We start from the raw sequence: 26,272 nt of genomic DNA, 5'->3' as shown, positions 1-26,272 counted from the left end.
GTAGTAATTATATGATCGCACTTTTGATGGAAAATTATAGTTTAAATCATAATAGTTTTAAGAGAATTATTTCGATAGCATCTGGATAAAATTAAGTCACAAGTTATTATTAGGCCAACTCTTTTCTCTCATTTTTCCATAATTTGTCAACCATATATCAGGTATTATCTATCTATTTATCTATCTATCCATCCATCTATCATCTATCTACATATCTATCTACCATTTATTGTTTATCCAATGATTTATGCTGTCCTCATTTGTTCTTAATCTTTACTTATTTTTCAGTCATTATATCATATATTTTATCATTATCATGGCAATTTATTCTATTTGGCATGAATTTCTCTATTTATTAAAATATTTGTGGTACATAATTTTGACTACATCAAGTCTTTCTTTGGACTAGAAACAAACTTTTTGGTTAATCTCTTAGACATAATAGCTTTCTAAAACCTAAAATTTATATCTAGCTATCTTTTCAAGACATATTTAGAGATTCATTAGGCCAGTTATAAAAAAGAGTTTATTTGTAGACTTATATTTCTAACCTAGATGGAATGCTTACAAGAAACAAACAGTAGGAGATGCCTCTGATAACAATGAGAAGTAGTGAAGTGCTCACCTCATAAGTATGTAGACAAGTTCAAATGATAGAAACATACATAAAAATCCAACATGGTGATGTACACTTATATTCTCAGATGTGATAGTATGGGGCACTGAGACTAGAGAGGTTCATTTGGAGATTACTAGCCATCCATCCATATCTACTGGGAAATCTTCAAGCTACACACACTATACAGGTGCATACACAAACATACACATATACATACACACACACACACGAACAATTTATTTTAAAAAGCTAAACATTATCCAGGAAATATAAAGAAGCAATGGATTATCAAAGAATATTCATAATGGATACTTTGAATGTTATTTAAAAATAAACCCTACAAATCATAAAAATTAAGATGTGAATGTAGGATGTCCCCAAAGGAAGCAGAAAATATGTATTTTATAATTAGCATAAACTAAAACCATGGGCTAGAAATTCAACTATATTAGTAAATATTTTTTTATCAGTTCCTTGTTTTTATTAGCCCATACACAACTACTTGTCTTCTGGTTTGTTGAAGGAGTAAGTCAGAAAACACTTACCACAGTAATGCCTGTCAAAGTGGCTACCCATGAAAACTCCAGCACCACACTCATCAGAAGGACATTCTCGATGAAGTCGGCTGATTTTGACATTTTCATCCACCTTATAATATTTCAGCACAGCCAACTTAACCTTCTTCCACTTATGCTTATACTTCTTGGGAGTGGTGTAAGACTTCTTCCTTTTCTTAGCACCACCACAAAGTCTGAACACAAGATGAAGGGTAGACTCCTTTTGAATGTTGTAATCAGACAAAGTACGGCCATCTTCCAGCTGCTTGCCAGCAAAGATCAACCTCTGCTGATCAGGAGGAATTCCTTCCTTAGCCTGGATCTTGGCCTTTACATTTCTATGGTGTCCAAGGGTTCAACCTCGAGCGTGATGGTCTTCCCCGTAAGGGTCTTCATAAAAATCTGCACTGTGGCAGCGGCTCCACCAACAATGGCGGATCGGAAAGCATATTAGTAAATTCTTATTACTTCTTTGTTGTAGCAGTTGTTGATTAATCTGCTCTAATATCTTGGGTAGTGGTGGGTGTGGCTAAAAGTTTCTTGCTAAATGCTCCAATGTTCTGCATTCTTGAATGAAAGACATGCACACTCAGTCTTGTATTTAATATGCCTTAAACAGCTTAATAGCTTGGCACTTCCAAACCTCCTCGAGGCTAACATACTCTCCCTTCTGATACTCCTGAATTATTACTTACTAAAACCTATGTTCCACGTTGGTCACCTCAGATGCTGGACTGTAACTCCTTTAGACCACAGATCTCTTACATGTTGACTGTCTCACTTGTACTTCTCAGGCCTGTTCTTTCTGATTCCTTATCATAGAGGTTCTGAGCCTTCTTCTTCCCTCTGTTCTCTTGCCAAGGAAATCTAAAATCTTGCCTCTATCTCTCTGCCCAACCATTAGCCTCTGACAACTTTATTTACCAATTAGAACCAACTGTGGGAAGGGACCCCTAGTGTCTTACATGTGGGAATTTTGTATTATTTTTGGGGAACCCAATTAAAATAATACAAGCATTAAATCAAATCTACAACACTTTGTAATTTCTGCATTTCAACAATAGTGTTTTGTAATTAGGACAAATTATATAAGCTGTATAACAGAACTAGTAGTGAGTTTTCCCTTTTTTATGAATTGCATAGTTGAATTTAGCTACATGTGAGTTCTTCTTTCTTCCATTCCTCCCCACCCCTTTTTCTTTCAACCTTTCAACCTCTAATGCTAGAAAGGAGAGGGAAACAAAACAAAGCAAAACAACAACAACAAAAGGATAGAGAGGAAAGGAAAAGTAACACTGAATAAAGTCTCAGAAAGGGGATGACATGGCATTATAGTTCGAGTACTTTGTGCTGATGAGGGGGATTGAGTTTCTTGAGGCAAATGTGATCACTGTCATCAGGATATCTAATATCTTCTTGTTTTTCTTTGTGTTTGACTACTTAACGAGTCACTACCAAAAGCAAACACAACAATCAATAAAAATACCCCACCAACAACCTTCCTATTGGAGTTTTAACATTTATGTACCACCTGAAAAGTTGCCAGAATTGTAGAAACTATCTGCAGCAGGCAGAACTATGTTTCTGCTAAAGCACAAGGCAAATCCTAGTCAGCTGCTGCCATCCAGTCCTGTACTCCCTCAAGTGGGATTGAAATGAAAACACATTCTTATAATATTTCTTTGTCTTTTTTAAAGAAACCAATATTTTCCCTACAAATTGGCTTAAAGTTTTTGAAACATTAATAGTTGTAAATTGGTACTATGAAAAAAGTCAGATTTTCCAAATTTTATTTGGGTATTTTTAGGTCAAGAGTTGAAAGAAGGTAATGATACCTCTGTGCTAGTCACTCTTACACTGACAATGTTTCTGTCTCTGAGGTGCCAATGCTTGTAGACATCACTTTTTACCCATCTGGTACATAAAGGAAGCATCAGACAAAGGGAAAATTTGTTGAAATATGTGAGGACAAATCCAACACTACAATAAAATGAACATAGAGAGACATAAATATAAAACCATTGAATACATAATTAATTATGAAAGGTAAGAATAACAAATGGGTCTCATTCATAACTTAAATTTTAAATTATGAATTAGAGGTCAAATTTTCACCTTTTTGTGCCAAATAGGAATGAGACGTATGTCATCACACCCCCACATAAGAACATTCCATCTTAAATCAATGCAGCCAGCAGTACTGTAGGGTGATTGAAAAAAAAAAAAAAACCCTCAAATTTAAAAGAGAAAAGAAAATAGTGGAGGCACATATTAATGAACAATACAAAGTTAAATGATAATGTAAAATTTCAGCAGATATTTAAAAAGCAGTAGGTAAGGAAACCAAAGAGGCAGAAGTAAATTTTCCAGAATCATATGTAGCTAATGCTTTTGGAACAATATATTACCATGAAAGGCTTTCTTTTAATCTGGACATATGGCTACTGAAAACAAATTTCAATATTGTCTTCAGAAAATATTCTAACAATATTCAATGTTATCTTAAACAATTAACAATGAAATGAAGATTGTGTTTCCAGTAGGTTTTTTTTTTTTTTGGTTTGTTTGTTTGTAGAAGATATCTAATGTATAATAAAAAGGCTGGCACTGTCTTAGCTAAGTAATTAGTTGGGTATATTTGGAAACTTTGTTTATTTTTTACTGTTATTCTTATATAACTAAACTAAACTTGGGTTAAAATACTGAGCTAGATAATTTAAGATGCCTAGATAGATGTTGACACAGGAGGTCTAGGAATGTTTGTGAGGTGTTTCTGAAGAAATTAGCATTTTCACCAGTGGGCTGATTAGCAAACATCTGGTCTTGTTATTGATGGGTACTTCATAAGTCAGCATATTGTATCAGACAGTATGTAGAAGACAAAGCCTTTTAAAGAAGGTCAAATAGTTGTAATTGTTACATCAGATATCATCTTCCAGGAATAAGGATAAGCCCTGCAGTTCTCCACCAGTAATACATGCTGTGGCCTTACAAGTCTTAAAAAGCCTTAAGTTCTACTTTGCCCAACTTTGAAGCTGCTAGCAAGCCAAGCCGCTTTTATACCAGAGTCCAAGCCCTTCTTTAATTATAACTTTTCTTTGCTAGTGCCTTTCTGTCACCGACGCTTGGCATGCAGGGTGGGTCCCATGATACAGAATTAGGTAGGTGCTAGTATCTAGGTAGTATCCTATACTAGCCAGGTAGGTAGGGCATGATGCTATGGTGCTAATAAAAGTCTTTTGAAATGTATTTTATTCTGGGTTCCATTCTACGATCAGTAACAGCTTTCTTTTATAAAAATAGATAATAAACATGTTGCCTGTAATTGCATACAACATTGCAACAAAAATTATTTTAGATGAATCTATGTACTAGTAAATACTAATATTAATAGAATTCTTAGAATCATTTCTATTTTTGAATTATTGGGGAAAAGTTTTTATATTCAAATCAATAAATGGGCATTTAACCATGTTGATGGTTATTTATGATATGTCTATTACATCATTTTTCTTTCTAGTGATCCACAGTGGAGATCAATTATCTGTTATTTAACAAACATTATGTTTTAGACAGAGGGGAGACAGGCATGTATCCAAAAAAAGGCTACAAATTTTATCTATATTAATGACAGAACCACATTTCTAACACCAAGTCCATTTGTTACCAGAATATCACTTGTTGATATATATCATATTTTCACCTTTCTCTCTTTTATCTTTATCTATATACATATGTGACACACGTGTCATATCTTATATGTATGTGTGGATGTACGTATGCATATGTATGTATGTATGTATGTATGTATGTATGTATGTATGTATGTATTCCAATTCACCCAACTTTTAGGCTAGAACATTTGGATCAGTTATCCACTGTAGTAACACTGGAGAGTTAGAATAAAGATACAACAGAACCTTGTGAAACAGGAAGGTACTGGCAGTACTATATTGTATGCTTCACAGATTCAAAAACAATAAATAAATTGACTATTTTATGTGCCTTGGTGTCCAGAGTACATATGGTAGTTTTCAAAGCTAGAGCTTTAGGAAGAAAAACTTGGGAGACATGGAGAGAAAGAGATGATTGGTGTTGGGAAGAGTCAACAGACTGTAAGGAAAATGAATGTAAGGATGTGTAAACACAAAAACATAAATTCCTAAAACATAGATACCACTGGCTCAGTTAATGTTAAATTATTTGAATATATATTTTCAAGGTTGACAATTTGATATTGGATGGTCAACTGATGTGTTCTTCCCTGGTGAACTATTTTACACACACCCTCTTTCTTAGTATTTCTTAGTTACATATACATCTATAGCAGTGCTAATGCTTCCTAAGCTTTCCAAAGTCTGTGTTAATATTATTCTTATATTTGTGCAGTTAGGTTTAAGCAATCAAAATGGTGAGATTTTTGTGGGTATAGCTTCTGACATTCCTAGGAGACAAGGTCTTTCAACAAACATTAATTTCTGTAGCTTTTATAATCTTAACCCTCTTTTTCAATGATACCTGTACTTTAGGCGCACAAGTGTGTTGTAGATATATTCTTTTGGACTTAAACAATATATCTATACATATAAGTAGGTATACACATATACACACATTACTTTTGTATATTATGGGTATATTTAGGTAGAGAGTTAGTAGTATGATTCCATATTACTCACATCTGAATGTTTGAAACTAAGAGCCTCAGATGAGATTAAACATGTAATGATCTTTGACAATTCTATCCATTTGCTGGCAAATTTTATGTTTTAATTTTTCTTTACACATAAATAGTATTCCATAAAATATATGTACCATATTTTTATTATTCATTTATTGGTTGAAAGTATAGGTTCTATTCTCTTCTCTTCACGAATAGAACCATGTATGAAGAAGTATTTGTGGAATAATATGTAAGACTATTTTGGCATTTGCCAAGGTGTGGTATAATTTGACTATATACTATGTTTATTTTTAGCTTATTGAGAATTCTGAACATTGATCTCCAGAGCAGCTCTGCCAGTTTGGAATTTCACCAGCTGTGAGTGAGCACTCATTCCCTTTCCCCATGTTTCATTGCAAATTTACCACTAGTAGAAAATATTTAAATAGCCTTGGTTTAGGGGAATAGATATTTATTACAATTTATAATCAGAGACTTATTTATATCTCAGTTAATCTGCTTTTATTATCATGAAATCTGTTTATTTATTCAACCTATATCCTCTATAGTTTTTGGATGCTTGAAACAAGACTTCTAGTGTTACCAGCATCATAATGTTAGCCTTCAAGTGTTGGTAACATTGCTTACGGGAAGTGCTCAGTTGTTTAAAACAAATTAGGTCAAAGAAAGGAATGAGTTTTTAGAAGGAGAACTTATTCAGTTTCAAAATTCATGGGAAAATTATGAACCAAGCCTGGGTGTGGAAGAGCAATTTTCTGGAACAGTATCTGATTTTTGTGGTTCATAGCACCCCATTCATGTCCTCAAATACCTATCCTAATTTCATCTAATAGTCTAAGAGCTGTAACTAATTTCAGTATTATCTTCAAAGTTTAATTAAAAGTCTTACTTTTTGTGGTGGTGGTGGTGAATATACATTATAGTTTTAGGAGATTGTTGTCTAGTTGTGAGCCTGTGAAATAAGTTAGATATTCCCAAACTACAGTGGTAAGCCAAGGATGGGTAAATGTTTATGTTAGAAAAGAGATACTTAGGTAAAAGAAAAAAAAAGGAGTAACAGTTTCTAAAAGTAAGTCCAAAACCTACTTTAAAAAATTGAAAGGATGAAGCTTGGCATGAATACAGTCATATTAAGCCAGCCATTCATTTGCTGGTGTTTGAATTCCATTTAAGGTCAAGCCAAGAGTACAGATGTATATTTTCATCCCTCCCTCCCTCCCTCCCTCACTTCCTCCCTCCCTTCCTCCCTCCCTCCCTTCCTCCCTCCCTCCCTCCCTCTTTCCCTCCCTCCCTCTTTCCCTCCCTTCCTCCCTCCCTCCCTCCTTTCTTCCTTCCTTTCTTCCTCTACTCTCTCTCTCTTTCTCTCTCTTTCTCTCCTTAATTCCTTCCATAATACGACAGAAAAATGACTCTCAAACCTATGATTAAGAAGATATCCTGCTATTGTTCTCTCTTGTATAATCTTAGATAGCCCACCTGTTTGTAGGTTTCAATTATATTTTTATGATGTTATCTTACACATGTTGTTTATAGTTTTCAGTCTTAAAACCTGCTCATTCAAAGTTTTATGTTGCAGTACCAGCACATAAGTCTGTGCTAAGTTCTAGTTGCTCAGTTTGTTGTTCAAATCATTAACATATTTCTGGTTGAAAAAACTTGGTGTGTCCTGGATATTAGAATTTCACTAGAACCCACAACATAAATAACATTACATCCTCAGTTTTGAGGATAATCTTTATTTTTAATGGATGTTTTCTTTATTTACAATTCAAATGTTATCCCCTTTCCTGGTTCCCCCCACAGAAACACCCTATCCCATACCCCCTCACCCTGCTTCTATGAGGGTTTTCCTTAACCCACCCACCCACCTACTCCTGACTCCCTGCCCTTGTAATGCCCTACACAGAGGCATTGAGCCTTCACAGGACCATGGGACTCTCCTCCCATGGATGCCCTACAAGGCCAGCCTCTGCTACATATGCCCCTGAAGCCATGAGTCCCTCCATGCTTACTATTTGGTTGGTGGTTTAGTCCCTAGGAGCTCTGGTGTGTCCAGTTGGTTGATATTGTTATTCTTTCTATGGAATTGCAAACCCCTACAGCTCCTTCAGTCCTTTTCTAACTCTTTCATTGGGCAGGCCATGCTCAGTGCAATTGTTGGCTGTAATCATCCTCCTCTGGATTAGTCACGCTCTGGCAGAGCCACTCAGAAGACAGCTACGCCAGGCCCATGTCTGCATGTACTTCTTGGCATTCACAATAGTGTCTGCTTTGGTGACTGTATGTGAGATGGATCCCCAGGTGGGTGAATGAGCACCATTCAGTCTCTGGATGACATTTTCTTTTGTTTCTGCTCCACACTTTGTCTCTATTTGCTCCCAAATTTTATTCCGTTTGCTAATAAGAAATGAAGCATCCACACTTTGGTCTTTCTTCTTGAGTTTCATGTGGTCTATAAATTGTATCTAGAATATTCAGAGCTTTTAGGCCAATATCAACTTATCAGTGAGTACATACCATATGTATTCTTTTGTGACTGGGTTACCTCATTCAGGATGATATTTTCTAATTCCATCCATTTGCCTAAGAATTTCATGAATTCATTGTTTTTAATATCTGAGTAGTACTCCATTGTTCAAATGCACCACATTTTCTGTATCCATTCTTTTGTTGAAAAACATCTGAGTTTTTTCCAGCTTCTGGCAATTACAAATAAGGCTGGTATCAACATAGTAGACCATATGTCTTAGTTATATGTTGGATCATCTTTTGGCTATATGCCCAGAAGTGGTATAGCTGGGTCCACAGGTAATACTATGTCCAATTTTCTGAGAATCTCCCAGACTGACTTCCAGAGATGTTATCTCAGCTTACAATCCCACTAAAAATGGAGTTTTCCTCTGTCTCACCAACATCTACTGTCACCTGAGTTTTTAATCTTAGTCATTCTGACTAGTGTGAGGTGCAATCTCAGGGTTGCTTTGATTTGTATTTCCCTGATAACAAAGGATGTTGTACATTTCTTTAGGTGCTTCTCTGCCATTCGATATTCTCAATTGAGAATTCTTTGTTTAACTCTGTACCCAATTTTTACATATGGTTATTTGAACATCTAGAGTCTAACTTCTAGAATTCTTTGTATATATTGAATATTAGTCCTCTATCGGGTGAAAGCTTGGTAAATATCTTTTCCCAACCTGTTGGTTTTGTCCTATTGACTGTCCTTTGCCTACAGAAGCTTTGAAATTTTATAAGGTCAGATTTGTCTATTGATCTTAGAGCATTAGCCATTGGTGTTCTGTTCAGGAAACATTACCCATGTGTTTGAGCTTCATCCCCACTTTTTTTTCTATTAGTTTCAGTGTATCTAGTTTTATGTGGAAGCCCTTGATCCACTTGGATTTGAGCTTTGTACAAGGGGATGAGAATGGATTGATTTACATTCTTATGTATGCTGAACTCCAGTTGAACCAGCACCATTTTTTGAAAATGCTGTCTTTATTCTACTGGATGGTGTAGCTCCTTTGGAAAGGGTCAAGTGTGGGTTGTGTGTGGTTCATTTCAGGGTCTCCAATTCTATTACATTGATCTTCCTGCCTGGCTCTGCATTAATACCGAGTAGTTTTTATTACTATTGGTCTATAATACAGCTTGAGGTCAGGAATGTTGGTTCCTCCAGAAGTTCTTTTATTGTTGAGAATAGTTTATGCTATCCTGGGTTTTTTGTTATTCCAAATTAATTTGCAAATTGCTTTTTCTAAGTCTATGAAGAACTGAGTTAGAATTTTGATGGGGATTGCATTGAATCTGTAGATTGCTTTCAGCAAGATGGCCATTTTTACTATATTAATCCTGCCAATCCATGAGCATGGGAGATCTATCCATCTTCTGAGATCTTATATATTTTTTTTTCATCTGAGACTTGAAGTTTATGTCATATAGATCTTTTACTTGCTTGGTTAGAGTTACATCAAAATATTTTATACCATTTGTGACTAATTTGAAGGGTGTAATTTTGCTAAGTGCTATCTCAGCTTGTTCACTATCTGAGTAGAGGAAGACTACTGATTTGTTTGAGTTAATTTTATATCTAGCCACTTTGCTGAAGTTGTTTATAAGGTTTAGGAGTTCTCTCATGGAATTTCTGGTGTCACTTAAGTATGCTATCATATCATCTGTAAATAGTGATATTTTGACTTATCTATTCCAATTTGTATCCACTTGACTTCCTTTTGTTGTCTAATTACTCTGTCTAAGACTTAGAGTCCTGTATTGAATAGGTAGGGAGAGAATGGTCAGCTTTGTCTAATCCTTGATTTTAGTCAGATTGCTTCAAGGTTCTCTCCATTTAGTTTGATGTTGGCTACTGGCTTGTATGTTGCTTTTACTATGTTTAGGTATGGACCTTGAATTCCTGATCTTTCTAGACTTTTACTGTGAATGGGTGATGAATTTTGTCACATGGTTTCTCAGCATCTAGTGAGCTGATCATATGTTTTTTCCCTTGAGTTGGTTTATATAGTGGATTATATTAATGGATTAATGTTTATTGAACCATCCCTGCATCCCTAGGATGAAACCTACTTGATCATGATGGATGATTGTTTTCATCTATTCTTGAACTAAATTTGCAAGAATTTTATTGAGCATTTTTGCATCAATAACCATATGTGAAACCATTCTGAAGTTCTCTTTTTTGGGGGGTCTTTATGTGGTTTAGTTATATGTGTAATTATGCCTTCATAGAATGAATTGAGCAGAGTTCCTATTGTTTCTACTTTGTGGAATAGTTTGAAGAGTGTTGGCATTAGGTTTTCATTGAAGGTCTGATAGAATTCTACACTAAAACCTTCTGGTCCTGGGCTTTGCTTTTTTTTTGTGGGGAGACTTTTAATGACAGCTGTTATTTCTTTAGGGGTTATGGGACTGTTTAAATAGTTTATCTGCTTTTTATTTAACTTTGGTACCTGGTATATGTCTAGAAAACTGTCCATTTCATCAAGTTTCCAGTTTTGCTGAGTATAAGTTTTTGTAGTAGGATCTGATGATTTTTTTTAATTTCCTTGGTTTCTATTGTTATATCTCCCTTTTCATTTCTGCTTTTGTTAATTTTGATACTGTCTCTGTCCCATCTACTTAGTCTGGCTAAGGGTTTATCTATCTTGTTGATTTTCTCAAAGAACCAGCTTCTGGTTTTGTTGATTCTTTGTAAAGTTCTTTTTGTTTATTTCAGCCCTGAGTTTGATTATTTCCTCTACTCCTTCTGGGTACATTTATTTCTTTTTGTTCTAGAGTTTTCAGGTGTGCTGTCAAGCTGCTAGAGTATGCTCTCTTCAGTTTCATCTTGGAGGTACTTAGATTTGTGAGTTTTGCTCTTAGCACTGCTTTCATTGTTTCCCGCAAGTTTTGGTATGATATGTCTTCATTTCCATTAAATTCTAAAAGCCTTTAATTTTTTTCTTTATTTCTTTCCTGATCAAGTTAACATTGAGTTGAGTGTTGTTCAGCTTTCATGTGTATGTGGGCTTTTCATTTTGTTGTTGTTGTTGTTATTGAAGACTTGGTGATCTGATAGGATGCATGGGGTTATTTCAATCTTTTTGTATCTCTTGAGGCTTGTTTTGTGACCAATTATATGGTCAATTTTGGAGAAGGTACCATGAGGTGCTGAGAAGAACGTATATTCTTTTGTTTTAGGATGAAATGTTCTATAGATATTTGTTAAATCCATTTGGTTCAAATCTTCTGTTAGTTTCACTGTGTCTTTTTTTAGATTCAGTTTCCATGATCTGTCCATTACTGAGAGTGGGGTGTTGAAGTTTCCCCCTATTATTGTTTGAAGTAGAATGTAGGCTTTGAGCTTAATAATGTTTCTATATGAAGGTGGATTACTTTGCATTTGGAGCATAGATGTTCAGAATTGAGAGTTCAACTTGGTAGATTTTTCCTTTGGTGTATATGAAGTGTCCTTCCTTATCTTTTTTGATAACTTTTGGTTCAAAGTCTATTTTATTAAATGTTAGAAACGCTACTCCTGATTGTTGTGACCATTTCCTTGGAAAAATGTTTTCCATCCTTTTACTCTGAGGTAGTGTCTGTCTTTGTCACCAAGGTGAGTTTCCCATATGCTACAAAATACTTTGTCCTGTTTATGTATCCAGTCTGTTAGTCTATATCTTTTTATTGGGGGAATTTAATCCATTGATGTTAACAAATACTAAAAAAAAAAAATGTAAAAAAAAAAAATGTGATTGTTGCTTCCCTTTTTTGTTGCTAAAGGTAGTATTATGTTTGTGTGACTGTCTTCTTTTGGCTTTATGGAAGATAACTTTATTAATTTTTATAGGGTGTATTTTCCCTCATTGTTTTGGAGTTTTCCATCACTTATTTTTGGTAGTGCTGCATTTGTAGAAAGACATTGTGGGAATTTGTTTTTGTCATGAAATGTTTTGGTTTCTCCATCTATGTTAATTGAGAGTTTTGCTGGGTATAGTAGCCTGAGCTGGCATTTGTATTCTCTTAGGGTCTATATGACATCTGCCCAAGATCTTCTGGCTTTTAGAGCCTCTGATGAGAAAACTGGTGTAATTCTGATAGGTCTGCCTTTATATGTTACTTTACCTTTTTTCCCTTATTGCTTTTAATATTCTTTTGTTTCATGCATTTGGTGTTTGATTATTATTTGATGAGAGGAATTTCTTTTCCGGTCCTTTCTATTTGAAGTTCTGTAGGCTTCTTATATGTTCATGGGCATCTCTTTCTTTAGGTTAGGGAAGTTTTCTTCTATAATTTTGTTGAATATATTTATTGGCCCTTTAAGTTAGAATCTTCACTGTCTTCTATACCTATTATCCTTCAGTTTGGACTTCTCATTGTGTCCTGTATTTCCTGGATGTTTTGGGTTAGGATCTTTTTGCATTTTGCATTTTCTTTGACTGCTGTGTCAATGTTTTTTATGGTATATTTTAGCTTGAGTTTCTCTTTTCTATCTCTTATATTCTCTTGGTGATGCTTGCATCTTTGACTCCTGATCTCTTTCCTAGGTTTTCTATCTCCAGGGTTGTCCCCCTTTGTGATTTCTTTATTGTTTCTATTTCCATTTTTAAATACTGGATCATTTTATTCAATTCTTTCACCTGTTTGGTTGTGTTTACTTGTAATTCTTTAAGCAATTTTTGTGTTTCCTCTTTAAGGGCATCTACCTGTTTACCGGTGTTCTCCTGTATTTCTTTAAGGGAGTTATTTATGTCCTTCTTAAAGTTCTCTATCATCATCATGGAAAGTGATTGTAAATCTGAATTTTGCTTTTTGAGTGTCATGGGGTATCCAGGACTTGCTATGGTGGGAGAACTGGGTTCTGATGATGCCAAGTAATCTTGTTTTCTGTTGTTTATGTTCTTGTGCATGCCTCTTGCTATCTGGTTATCTGTAATGCTACCTGACCTCACTGTTTCTGAATGGAGTCATCCCTCATTTGATCCTGTTTGTGTCAGAACTCCTCAGAGTCACACTGTCTCTGTGTTCCTGTGATTCTGGGATCCTGGGTATGTCAGAGCTCCTGGGAGTCAAGCTATCTCTAGGATCCTGAAATTCTGATGTGTCAAAGCTCCTGAGATCCTGTGGCCATGGGCATGTTAGATCACCTGGAAGTTGAGCTTTCTCTGCATGTTGTGAGGCTGAGTGTGGAGCAAGCACCCAATATCTTCTCAGGGCACCACCTTAGACCAGAAGGTGAGGAAAATCTTTGAATCCATGTCTCATCTTCTAGCAGAGGTTTGTCCCTCCAGGCCCCTGACATTACATTATTATTCTTTGTTTGATAAATATAGATCATACTTAAACTTTCAGTTATTGACTTCACATGCCTCTATATTTCTCTTCTGTTTTTGATATACTAATAACTATACTGCTGGAGTTTTGGGACATCTCTACATAGCTACACTGAATATTGTCTAACAATAGCAGTATGGTGCTTAACTTTGTGGCAGTTCTCTACGTGGGCCCCAATTCTCTCCTTGGCATCCTTTGAAATTTCAAAGAAGAAACCCATTATCTCAAATCTAGTGAACTATGCATATCACTCAGAAAATGAGCACTGAATCTTCCAAGGCTCAATGCCTTTGCCTTTCAGAGCAGTATTTTGAACCACAGCAAGATCAGTAGTAGTCCTTAATCAGATTTCGAAAATGAAGATGTGAGGCATGTTTTTGAAGCCAGTGCTGAGATTTTCTGTTTAATCTCATGCAAATATGTATGTTCAGCTCTTAAACACTTAACACTAAGGAACTGAGTGAGACAGATCTCCAAGAAATGCACAAGGTCACTATTCCATAGCCTCAATAATCAGAATATGCCTCTTCTTCACCTGGTCTCTGTTTATCTAATCTGTTTGATTTTTTCTTCTGAGCATAATTACTTATTGTTCCCTGAATAGACTACACATTTTCCAAAGCATTTCATTGTTCATTTGCTTCAATAATTTCTCTTTTCAAATGCTTTCTTTCTTACATTTTATTATATGTAATTAGGAGATGTCATGGGAACCACTGAATGCTTTGTGTCATAGAAATACTCCTGTCACATATCCAAGTACATTGATTTTAAGTCCAGCAATCTACCTAAGACTAGGACATAGATATAATTTTTAGAAATCATTACTATGTTTACAGTAAGTCCCACAATTCCTCCAGTTTCTAATGCCTTCCTCCTTATATTATATATATATATAATATATATTATATATATTATATATATTTGGAGATCATATATATATGATCTCCAAATGGTCATAACTTTCCATATTTCTCCAATATTTTACTCATAATAATTTAAATATTCACTTATATTTCCTAGGAAATATCATTATTTCCTCTATACTTTCCCTTATCCCCTTGGTACTATATTAATCAATCCATTCTACCATTATGCTGCTGTAGAAAAACACTAGAGATGCAGTAGTAGTATCATAAAGAGAAATTTGCTTTCTCACAATTTAGATTTAGGGTGAGCACATTCATTACTGTTCAAGGGGTGAAGAATGGTGAGCAAAGCAAACACCAAGTGAAATCTTTTCTATTCAAAAAAACATCAATTATATTTATCAGTTAGGAGTTCTCACAGTCTAATCAACTCTTATCATGTAGGTATTACCTATGAATAGAAGGTATCTCCTGTAAAAGTTCAAAGCACATCTCTCCTGTAAGCAAGGTAATCTCTTAATTGTAACACACTTAAAATAAGAAAGAAAGTTATATAAACAAGCACATACAGTGCCACATAATATACATTATAGTTCCAAGAAGGAGAAATAAGGCACAATGAGCAAACACCAAACCAAAGACAAATTGATATTCAGCAGGGAAAACTCCAATCGTATATCTCCTTATCCTATGTAAAAGAGCTTAGATGGCTCCTTTTCCACCTATGCTGAGTGAAACACATTTCATCCTCAGACTAGATCCACACCATGTAAGAAACTCTTCATGGTTGATATTCTAAGGCTCTGGTATATCAAGTATTTTCTGGTCAACAGCATAATCCAGGCTTGACTTTGTCTGTTTCACACTATGGCCTCTCTGGGCCTCTATGCAGGGTCTCCCTTATCACAGGCCTGGCCTCAGCAACTCTCCTCCATGGCAAAGGAATATTCTACAACCCTTTTATTCCTGTATGCATTATGACTTTAAAGCAAGAACTAGGTGGTTGATGCTTTCTGCAGCCTGCTTTGGATGGGACCTACCTCCTTCTTGAATTATATTTAAATAAACTTTCATTTATTTCTTTTAGGGGGGAATACAATGTTCTTTTGTTTTTTTTTTTCACAAATTGCACAATAAGATGAATGATGTTTTTCCTTGAAACCATCACTCCATTTATATCACTTGGCATTAGGCTGTTCTCTCTCATCTCATCTATTTAAACATAAGACTAGGCTCTTGTGGCCTTAATTTTCTTGGTGGTCTATGTATCCTCAACTATGCATTCATATTTGTTTTACCCTGCCTGTGCATTTTAATTGTATATCCCATGTAATCATCACTTTTCACCAACCAATGGGGTAAATTGTATTAGGTTGCCTTGAAATCTCCCCTTTCAACAAAATTAGAACCAAATTCTTCACTTTAAACTCACACAGATTCTTAGGACAAAAAGTAGCCACATTATATGACAAATTATCACAAAACTAATCTCTAGCCCAGGTACTGATAATATTTCCTCTGAAAACTTTAAAGCTAGGACTCAAGAGTCAATATTTCTCACAATACTACTGTCTTCCAAAATCCTATTCAGGTGCCACTTTAAGCCACATTTAAGAGTCAACTTCTTTCCTAGTCCAAAGTTCCAAAGTTGGCCACATTCTTCTGAAGAACAGAATAGTCATACTTGTCATTAACAGCCTAATTCTCGGTACCAACTTTGATGTGTTGGTTATATTGCCAGGAAAAAAATCATAAACAAGGCAATTTATAATAGAAAACATTTAATTTGGGAGCTCCATGATTCAGAGGATGAGCTTATGACCATCCTGATGGGAAGCACAGCACATGCAGGAAAGCATGTTGATAGAACATTAGTTGGCAGTGCTAGAAAAATGTAAAAGCCCACACACAGTAACACACCTCATCCAACAAAGCCACACACCTCTTATTCCTTCCCAAATAGCCATCAGATGGGGAGCAAGCACTTTAGTTTATGAACATATAGTTGCCATTGCCATTCACTCAACCGCCACACCAATATTTTTTGGTGAAAAAAATTGAGAAAATTGATACAATCTTTTAATAATGAATTAGACCTTACTAATTTACCTCTTTTTATAGTATCTTATTAGCTTCTAATACACAATTCACATTTAATTTTGGTGAATAATGGCAGAGTTCCAGAGATTTTGTCCACTCTCTGTAAAAAGGTTTTATTACCTAATAATTTTTGAGTGTGTTATAGAGCTGTAAAACAACAAACAGCACAGAAGACAGCAGATGGTTTTATATAAAATCACTCTGGTCTTGTCAGGCATCAATGGGAGAAAAGGCCCTTGGTTCTGTGAATGCTTGATGCTCCAGTGTAAGAGAATTCGAGGGCGGGAGGTAGGAGTGGGTGGATGGCTGGGGGAACACTATCATAGAAGCAGGGGAGTGGGGAAGGGATAGGGGTTTCAGGGGCAAGAACCAGAAAAGGGGATAACATTTGAAATGTAAATAAAGAAAATATCCAATAAAATAAATTTCACTCCTGTACCTTGATTGTATATATATATATATATATATATATATATATATATATATATATATATTGACCAAAGCCATACCAATGGTAATGGCCATTACCACTATTCTTTGCATACTAGAAATAGATAATAAAGTCCTTATTTCTGGTTATATGGCACACTGCAAAATGTGGGGAACTTTGGTTGTGACTGAACCTTGTTTTCTTGTTGGCTTTCACAATGTGGGAAGTCACTTTTTGACTGTTACCTGTTATTAGCAGTTCTCTATGGTTCAGTTTACTGGTCTTTTTAGGATAAAAATCCAGATAAGATATATCCACTAAATCAATAGTGACAAAATATTGAGAAGGCAAACAATTTCTTTTTAAAATGTGTTTTTTTTAAGTTCTGCCACACAGAAGGCAACTTGTATCTGGTATACTATGCCAGAATAAAAGTCTAGGCAGGGTCTCATAGACTCCAACCCCTGCAATTATTTTACTAAACAGATACCATATGACATCTAATATTCTTTCTTCATGCATGCCTAGATCTTACTATACCCAGCCACAATCAGTAAAGAAAAATTATTTATCTTGTGGTGATAGTTGCTGGAAAGAGTCATGAGTAGTTAACTTCCTATGAATAAGTTACATCCAATGTGATATAGTGGTCCAATGGTCTAATACAATCTTTTAATACTGTATTAGACCTTGTTAATTTATATTTATTGTAGTATCTTATTAGGTTCCAACCCACAATTTGCATTTATATTGCCATATACAAAACAAAATAATAAAAATTATCAGATATCTTTGCCATCTCCTTTCAAGGCAAAAGTGGCATCACAGTAGGGTGAATGTAAGTACTGTGAAGGTAACAACTAAAGGAAGAGATATAGTGTTCCACAACTATTTTCTCTGAATTAACAAGGAAGTACATTGTAATCAGAAATATAGGGAAACTCACAAGGATGAAGAAGTAAGCAAAACTCACATTGCTCACAAAGCTTCTGATATTTACAAGATTAACCAGGCTGTACGCAGTCTTGTAAAAAGTTAAAATAGCAGAGAACAGAGATTCTTCGCATTGGTTGAGTTGCCTTGAAGTCATGCAGGAAGCTCTAGAGATGCAACCTTCATAAGAAATCACATTCTGTGTTCTGGTTTTCAGTAATGCAGCTCCTTTTAAATAATCCATACTTTGATGAGTAATCCTTCTTTCATCTAGCAAACAACCTTAATAAGTTCAACAGTTGACTAGGCTTGTTTAGAGGAACTTATTCCTTTAGTCTACCTTCAATGTCCTATCTTGGATAAATAAACATTTGTTAGTATTTCCCCAGACAACTTGACACAACATTCTTAATACTGTTACATGGCAACGTCTCAATTTTTGAAGAGCCATGGTTTTTCTATCAATACTAAATATACCACTTTTCTCAATAAGGACTATTATAGTGTTCATGAGTCTTTAGCTTTCAAGTCTGTAATTTGGTAAAATTGTTAGTCAAGATGACCCTGTTCTCTGATGAATTGACTAATTTTTGGATAATAACTCAATAAGTGTATGGATACTACTTGCTTTTATTTGGATCTCTAAAGTCTTTCTGATTCTTGAGTTCATATCATCTCTTAAGTCTTACTAAGTTATAGAGTGAGCATATTATAAAGTAAACTTTTAAATTATCTTAGTATTTTATATATGCTAAAATATTCAAAAACTAAGGAATAATTAACAATAATAGTAATTATAGCTTGAACTATACAAATTATACAAATCGTAAATTGAAACATACAACTTATATGTGTATATTCATATAACTAATATACAGAATGATATAACCTAATTTTTTAATGTCTTTCTAAATGCAGTTTCCTGAATATAAATTGATAGGATTTACAGCTACAAGGCACTGAAGGAGCTCAGGGTATTTGCAGCCCTATGGGGGAGAAACAGTGTCAACTTGCCACACCCACAGAGCTCCAGGGCACTGGACACCAACCAAAGAGTACACATTGAGGGACTCATGGGTCTAGCCACATATGTGGCAGAGAATGGCATTGTTGGACATAAGTGGGAGGAGTGGCCCTTGGACCTGAGGGGTTCGATGCCCCAGTATAGGGGAATGCCAGTGTGAGAAGGCAGGGGTGGGTTGGTGGGTGGTGGAGAGGCAGGAGGAGGAGGATGTGATAGAGGGGTCTGGAGAGGAGGCCTGGAAAGGGGATAACATTTGAAATGTAAATAAAGAAAATACCCAATAAACGAAAAAAAACCCACAGTAACAACAAGAGAAACAAAAGAGAAAAGAGATGAAAAGAATAGACAGAAATTCCAACCATCATGTACATTGAAAATTAAGAAATTAAGAAAAATGTTGGGTCGGAATATCCTGAAACAATTTTAAGATAGTTTTATATAGCTTATTGTGGCCCTACTAGGCAAAATGGCTGAAAATATGTTAAATAATTACTATTAGATGGACAATCTGAGGAACCAATGCTTACCACTGGTTTGGAGCACAGGAAATTCATAAATGTTGGGAGCCGACTTTTAGCAGAAAGCGGCTAGATTATCTTTGTAGCCATCTGGAACCATATACCCTGATAAGAGATTTGGTTTTCAATAGCCTACAACAGCTGAAGCACACTCTGATATCCCACATATTTTGTGTTGCTGTTTACTGCCCCCAGCTGCAAGGTGCACATGGTAGCCATGCCTGCAAGGCATGCGGTTCACGTGCTGTCCACGTGCTATCCAGACCATATATGCCTGTAAGGCGCACATGGTATCCAAGCCTGCAAGGCACACAGTACACGTGCTATCTACGCTATAGACGCCTGTAAGGCTTATGTCATATCAACACCTGCAAGGCACGTGGTATCCACGCGCCTACAAGGCACGTGGCAAAAGCGTATAAATACCTCAGAATTCCCTTCAATAAAAAAGACTTGGTAAAAGACTTGAGACTTGAGACTTGGTAGAGACTTGAGACTTGATCACACCCTGTCTTGTCTCCGTTCTTCGAGTCTCCTGCCCCTGCAGCCCCACTCTCTCTCATGACCAGAGCACGTAGCCCCAAAGCGTTGAGACAGAGAAAAGGTTCGCGACACATAAACCTTATGTTAATCCAATTGTTAGGTTCAGAAAGTGGAAGTGGGGTCATCTCTTGTGGGACAAAGTGGGTACTTTGATTCCTGTACTTTGTAGGTATATTTCCATAGTTGCCGCAGTAAATAGTACCAAAGTACACCTGCTGTTTCTATAAATTCCTCAGTCAGTCAAACCTCTGCCCTGCTATTTTTTTCCACAAACCAAGTAATAGCTTACCAAATTCAGGGTCATTTTCCTAGATTTTTGTTTCTTCTCATGTCTAGTAAATAGTTACATATTTGTTCATGAAAGGTGCTACTGTTTTTCCCCACGCAGTGAATTGGTTCACAGTAAGAGTTAAAGAGGTGAATCATTGCTTGTGTGATAGATTTTCTAAGGAGTTTTTCAATTGTTTGATATTATCAATGCCAAATCACTCTCATTTTCTTCATGTTTTATCAAAATTGTGTAGATATACCTGTTAAGGAATCACAAGAAAGAGGAAGGAAACAAGTGAAAGATAAGATGAATGGAAGAGAAACAAAGTAGAGGTAAAAGAGGAGGAAGGAAAGAATGTTTATGAAACAAAATTTTACACATGTATCTGATAAAGACTGATAAAGAGTTCCTAATTATTCTCCTAGCCTTCTATGCCATGTGTATGCAAATGGAGATATATCAGGTTAATGGGGTTGTGTTTTTATTTTTTCAGATGATCGAATACCATAACAAATGCTTATTTTCAAATACCATCAAGTTCAAGTGATCAGAGTAAATTACGAACATTTCTCTAGAATGCTACTGTGGTCCTAAACCGATTTGTTCCTAGAAGGGAAATATATCAAAAGTAGACTATATACAGAACACTTCCACTTATTTTTATAGTTTATTCCCAAAGAAATGGAAACAATAGCTTTATTTTTATAATTTATCACATTTTAAGCATATTTTATTTATAGGAAGCAAAGACTATAAAACCCAAAGTATTGATCATTATGTAGAATTTATAGTATAATATATGGCTCAATATATTCAACATATGCAAACTTGATGAGAAGGAGAAAATATTTTTGTTTATATTTAATTTGAAATTAGACATATGGTCATTAAATTCATAGTGAATTAAAAAAATTCTTGTTTCTTACTTGTTGATTAAATTTCCATCGTTTATTTGTATAGAGAAAGAAAAGGAGAAATAGTAAGTTAACCATTTTATTACATGATTAAGAGATGTTAGCTGAAGGTTCCACTTTTACAAGTTAGCTGAAGAAATCACTAACTATTGATTGCACTTCAATAATGATTTCTATAAAATTCATGTTGGTTACAAATTTTCTTATTAATAAAATATTGCAGTTTTAATTAATTTGTTCATTAATCATTTCATTAATTGTCTCCCTGGAGCCACAAGGCATTCCAAAAAAATACATAAAGAAAAGCTGAATAATACGACAGAAAAATACAACTATTATTAATAAAAGCCAAATATCTAGTAATGTAGTGTAAAATATTTCCGAATTCTCGGTTTAATTAACTGGGGAATGGCAAATTATCATTACTCCCTAGAGGCCCTCTGTGGTTTTGATTTGACAAAAAGGCTTTAAAATGACTAACATTCATAACAGCTGCTTCTGTTGTAAATCATCTCTTGTATACTCCAAAATAACTAAAAATAAAAGACTTTACCAAATTTATCAGAACTGCTCAGGGGACGGAAAACAACTTGAAAGTTCCAAAGGGTATGCTGCACCTGGAGAACTTTGCCTATCATGTGTAACAAGTCCAGTTGAAAAATGAAGAAGAGTTCTGTGTTTCAAGCAAGGCATGGGTATATTCTGGCTAGATTTATAATTTGCTACATATAGAAACAGTTCTTATTATCTTGCTTCCTAATTTTTGTTTTATCATGATCATTTCATTATAGCTTTAGGTTTGCTATCAAATGCTAATGTGCTGAATACTGTGTCATTCTCTGCTCATCTATATTGAAGAGATCTCAACACTGAAAGTACTTATTAAACTCTAATTATGTTATGTAACTATATACTTGTTCAAAAAAATTCTAGATTAAAACTGTACCATGGCAATATATTGCAAAAGGAATATATTTCCAAGTCTCAGCTTGAAACTGAATGCATTATCTGGGAACTATGATGTAATGTCTATGGTTAAACTTTCTATACCTGAATTCCAGTCATATTATTCAACGTAATATTTATATGCCTCATTTCCTTTATGTACAACCTGCTGATTCAAAATATAAGTCAGTAAGTTAAGGTCATTATCAGTTGTACACAGTAGGAAATTGTCTGCCTTGAGTTGTTCTTTTCTAGTTTATGTTTGGGGATATCATATTAATTACTCATTTATTGAGCCAATTTCAGAGACTGTTCCTTAGAATGTATCTTTATACCAAAATTCAGCAGTTTGCAAAACATCACCATACTATTTACTTCTGAAGCCATGTCATCGAACTCTAGTTTTATTAATTCCATGTGGGGGTCCATAGCAAAAGTGATATAACTCAATGAGACTATCATTTTTCAACTATAACCATCACATTATGGAATATTGATAGAAACTGTCTAAGGGTGCAGCAGAGCTTGGAAAGACACTGATGTGTATATGATGGATTATGGAAGAATATTAAAGATGTTTACTTTATTGCTGTTTAAATAACTCTAAACACAGATTTGGCTAAAAAGCACATTTTGCTTTGGCAATAAACTCTTGTTCTATGCAGTCAGAAATTTCTTACAAATTATGAATTGTGCTGACAACAGTTATACAATTGATGCTTTCTTGTTCTCATTACTCAGATTCTTTGTACTTTTCTCTGTTCTTTTTTTCTCAACACAATATGAAACAGATGATGGTTTTCGTGTATCACCAATGTTTGTTCTCATAGAATGTATTCTGAACTTGATAAAAAACAATTGCTGTTGGTAATTTATTGTTACTAATTTGTCAATAAAGAAGGAAGTGATCATTATATTTTGAAAAGTACTATGTTTTGAAAATAATGCTGTTCATATGAAAGCAATCAACATATTCAGTAATGTCAAGTTTTCTTCAGAAAACAGAATCACCCAATGTCATCAAATGTCAATGCAACATATTGAGTACTAACATGGTCCTGCCACTTTCAACAAATCAAAGAATTTGCAGACTATATACTTTCCTTTCTTTGGTTTGAAGTACAGTACAATAACTATGATTATAAGCATACTGTAAGAACGTGTCTTGGTGATTTTATCAAACATATGGGGGCAAAAACATGATCCTTTGACAAACACAGGCTTTGCTGATATCAGATAGTTACTAAAAAGTTTGAAAGGGGTAAATATTAGTTTCTTTTAGAAAGGTCAAGTCTGTCCTGTGGTACTTAATATAACTGATAATTTTTTTGACAATTTCATATATGTGTATAATAGAATCTGATTAGTTTCCTTATATCTACTCTTCACTTGATCCACAATTTTAATTTTGTGTTATGTCATATTTATTCTAACCATTGTTATTTGTGTAAGCACTAGATTACATGCATCCATGCAGTCTGGAAGTGTAATGGGTTGCTATACAATTGACAGCAATGATTATTCTGTTTTAATTCTATTGTTGCAGGAAATTTTCTGGAATAAGCACGCTAACATCTATGAGTTTGGAGTTGAGGAGATGTCACTGGTGGCTAAAAGCCATGATAGTTTCTGAAAGAACTTGATGCCTGGGTCTAGTTTTTATTCAAATTTTGTGCTCTAAAATCGAAAGGTTAGGTGGACAACCAAGCAAGACTTTACAGAAGTATATTTGGGAGTAAACAGGTTATTAAGGGCAAGGACCTATTGTCCCAGTGATTTCCCCAGGTCATTATGTTCCAAGTGGCATTTGAAGTTAGCTTTGGAAAACAGACAATACAAACAGTGGTTTAAGTAAATAAACAACAACAACAACAACAATAATAATACAGCTCATTATTTAACATTAAACTTTTCTACCTCCTTCTACTACATTGAGAGTTAGAATCCAGTGAGTCCCTTCTCCATCCAGTCCTTGGGTTGAAGGTCTAATTCTTGTGCAGACTGAATAAAGACATCATAGATGCTGTGGGCTCATGATTGCAATGGGTGTTCCTTGCCTGGAAGAAGATATTTTTCAGGATGATTCTGTGTTCTGGTCTTAAATTAATTTGCCTTTCTTTCCTAATGTTTCTTGAACTTGTATGTGGATAATATGCATATCTGGGTAAAGACTAGGCACTTATCTACCACCAATTCTCAGTACCTTATACATCCATGACTTCCTGTATTATGTATCATTCTTTCCAAAGGGGTGAAACTAAAGAAGGCTAAGTGCTGCAGTTGTCCTTTTGGAGTCACCTTGCCATACTTACTCCTCTCCTCCATTTGACATTTTGCTTCCAGTATTTTGTTTGGTAAAAGGAATTATAATTTCTAGCTAACCCATTTAGAAGACGCACAATCCAGGTATTTTTATTTATAAGCTCTAGGTTTATGTAGATTGGGTGTATTTTGGAGTTAATTTAACTAACATCCCAGCCATATGTCTCTTGTTACTTGCTGTTTCTTCTGGAGATGTGATCATGGTTCATCTCCTCTCTTCCTTCTCACTGTGTCCTTTCTTCTTCTCATTATCTTTCTGAGACCTCCACATAGGTACCTACAAACCCACCAACTTCTATCTACTGTGCAGTCACCGGCTTTAACTTTTTATTGACTAATTAATGAGCAGAGTTACAAAGCATCACTTGTTATACCTGATGATCTCCTCATCAGAGGCTAACAGATATTGATGTACAGAATTTAGCATCTGAATACAGACAGCATAAGACCAACAGCCTATATTGTTTTGTTGTTGCTTGAGAGATCTCAGGGCTCTGGGTTAGTTGAGAATGCTGCTCTTCCTATGGGGATGCTTTCCTTCTCAGCTTCTTCCAACCATTCCCTAATTCAACGAGAGGTTTTCCCAACTTTAGTCTGTTGGTTGGGTGTAAATGTCTGCTTCTGACTTTTTAAACTGCTTATTGGGCTTCTTGAAGGGCAGCAATAGTAGGCTCCTGTCTGTAAGCATCAATAATAATGTCAGGCTTGGAGCCTCCCCTTGAGATGGGTCCCAATTTGGGCCAGTTACTGAATCTTCTTTTCCCCAGTATCCTCTCCATTTTTGTCCCTGAAGTTCTATTAGAGAGCAAGAATTCTGAGTCAGAGTTTCTGTGGGGTGGCAACCCCATCCCTGCACTTTCTACTGAAGGTGGACTCTACAAGTTCCCTCTTTCAGCTGTTGTGCATTTCACCTAAGGTCCCTTCCCTTTGAGTCCCGAGAATTTCTCACCTCCCAGGTCTCTGGTACATTCTAGGGGATTCCCTACCTCCAATCTCCAGAAGTTGCCTGTTTCCATTCTTTATGCTGGCCCTCAGGGCTTTACTCATGTTCCCTCACACACACCCCAATACCTGATCATGTTCCCCTTTTCCCCTCCTTCTCACCTCTCCCACCCATGATTGCTTTCTTCTCCCTGCCAAGTGGGATTGAAGCATTCTTGCTTGGGAACTTCAGTTTGTTAACCTTTTTCAGTTCTGTGGATTGCATTCTGGATATTCTGTACTTTTTGGCTAATATCCATTTATTAGTAAGTACATATGATGCATGTTCTTTTGGGTCTCAGTTACCTTATTCAGGATGATATTTTCTAGTTCCATCCATTTGCCTGAAAAGCTCATGATGTCCTCGATCTTAATAGCTGAGTCATATTCCATTGTGTAAATGAGCTACACTTTCTGTATCTATTCTTCTGTTGTGTGAGATAAGGGTTGATTCAAACTTCTGGATATCACAATTCCTTTGTAAACATAGTGGAACACATGCCCCTGTGGCATTATGGATCATCTTTTGGGTATATACCCAAGAGTTGTATAGATGGGTCTTCTGGTAATCTATTTCCAATTTTCTGAGGAATCTCCAGATTGATTTCCCACTCTTGGATGTTGTACCAGTTTGCAATCTCACCAGCAGTGGAGGAGTGTTCCTCTTTCTCCACATCCTCACCAACATGTGCTATCACCTGAGTTTTTGATCTCTGCCATTCTGATTGGTGTAAG

At 35.4% G+C, this 26,272-nt stretch overlaps 1 pseudogene; it reads right to left on the bottom strand.

Moving 5' to 3' along the window:
- Positions 1 to 1,103: 1,103 nt before the first annotated feature.
- On the bottom strand, positions 1,104 to 25,603 carry LOC117708726 (ubiquitin-ribosomal protein eS31 fusion protein pseudogene; annotated as a pseudogene).
- Positions 25,604 to 26,272: the final 669 nt, after the last annotated feature.

The sequence above is a fragment of the Arvicanthis niloticus genome, chromosome 5 (genome assembly GCF_011762505.2).
Source record: "Arvicanthis niloticus isolate mArvNil1 chromosome 5, mArvNil1.pat.X, whole genome shotgun sequence".
NCBI lineage: Eukaryota > Metazoa > Chordata > Mammalia > Rodentia > Muridae > Arvicanthis > Arvicanthis niloticus.
Note: the sequence above shows the minus strand (reverse complement) of the source record. Positions and strands in the feature narration are given on the sequence as shown.